The sequence below is a fragment of the Sinocyclocheilus anshuiensis genome, unplaced genomic scaffold (assembly GCF_001515605.1).
Source record: "Sinocyclocheilus anshuiensis isolate Anshui unplaced genomic scaffold, SAMN03320099.WGS_v1.1 scaffold405, whole genome shotgun sequence".
Classification (NCBI taxonomy): domain Eukaryota; kingdom Metazoa; phylum Chordata; class Actinopteri; order Cypriniformes; family Cyprinidae; genus Sinocyclocheilus; species Sinocyclocheilus anshuiensis.
The window spans coordinates 671400-673242 of NW_015539855.1; positions in this window are offsets into that span (position 1 = coordinate 671400).

Sequence of the window (1843 nt, forward strand, 5' to 3'; positions counted from 1 at the left end):
GCTTACTGATTGTTTGGAATTATAAATATGAGCGTAGTTCGTCTGTTAATATCACATGCACTTTTTTGTTTGTTGTTTTTTTTTAGATTGTTACTCAGATGCAGGCAGTGCGCTGCATGAGACAAAAAAGTACTATAGCTAAAACAACCGCATAGTCGCTCTTTAGTGTAGATGCATGTTGATTTTATCAGACGATGCCGCGATTATAAATAAGAGTGACTCCTGGTTAACATGTATTAAAAGGGGTCGTGTTTAGTCACTATTTAGTGCGGTATTTTTTGACAATATTCACTCATCATGACAGTAAAATAGGGCATGCTAAGTCAATATACTGCAGTATTTCCTCTCTCAATCAGTAGAAAATATAGGTAACACCCGGTCATGCATGAAAAAAAAATACCGTCATGTACCGTGAAACCGGTATAATTTTTAAAAAATACCGTGATATAAATTTTTGGTCATACCGCCCAGCACTACTTAGTTTGTAATTACTTAGCTCTATTGTTTGCTACTGGCGACCTGGATGAAACGCTTTTGAAGCTTAAGTCAATGGAAAACCATTGAAACTTTGAACCGCCACATCTCCGTAACGGCGTGGCAAATCCGCACCAAATTCGGGGATCCCTTCAGCTCAAGGAACCCTCTCGAACGCGAATCGAGTGTACGTCTAGAGTAGAGTTCGACCGATATATCGATTTACCGATATTTAAGCATTTTACAATAATATCGGTTTTGTAATATCGGATTCACCGATAAACGCCATCTTGTGGATGTTTTGAGAATTGCGTGCAGGATCGCCATTGCACCACGGTGTCTGAGGGGAGAGGAGACAACAACAACGGCGTGCACAGGTACTTGATTTACTGTAGTTAGTAAACTTTATTTAGACATAAATGCCTGATATGCAGCTTGGCTCGAAGAAATAGAGACGAACTCACGGAGTCACGTAAGATAATCCGTCAAGTCCTGTCAAGTCCTGTGAATTAAATAATATGCAGCCATGAATGGGCGCATGTTGGAAATTAAAGTGCTGAATTTAATTCGCGCTCTGTTGTCTATGCCCATCGTCTCATGAAGGCGGAGTCACGTAGGCTAAGATAATCCGTCAAGTCCTGTCAAGTCCTGTGAATTAAATAATATGCAGCCATGAATGGGCGCATGTTGGAAATTAAAGTGCTGAATTTAATTCGCTCTCTGTTGTCTATGCCCATCGTCTCATGAAGGCGGAGTCACGTAGGCTAAGATAATCCGTCAAGCTGACAGCCACAAATGTAATCAAATTTGAATAGCAAAATGAAGGGTACATTATGATTTCTAGTACATTATGAATCTACACATCAGTCCTGGACTGGATGTTTCAATTAATCCGATTTATTAATGTAGCAGATACAGTATGTGGGAGTGCTCGATCCTACTCACCAAACATGCTAGCCTCCTATACTATAATTACAGGAATAATTCAACCAGCAATGACATTTATTGAAAAGTATATTGCAAGTCATTTCAAACGTATATGGCTTTCTTTCTTCCTTGGATGAACACAACAGGAGAATTTTTGAAAGATTATTGGAATACATTTAGCTAGGGCTGCACGATAAATCGAAATGGAATCGAGATCGCGATTCGACAGAAGCTGCAATTGTCATGCGTATCTTTCAGTGAAGCACGGTTCTGTGATCAGCAGTAAATCTCCATCCAAAGGCCAGAGGGCGCTCTCGCGCTGAAACTCCAAATACGCCTCTCAGAAGAAACCCAGAAAATGCCTATCGCTGCAGCTGAATAAACAGAAGATTTAACTGCTTTTATTGATTCAACGTGACTAATAAACACACGACTACGGCAA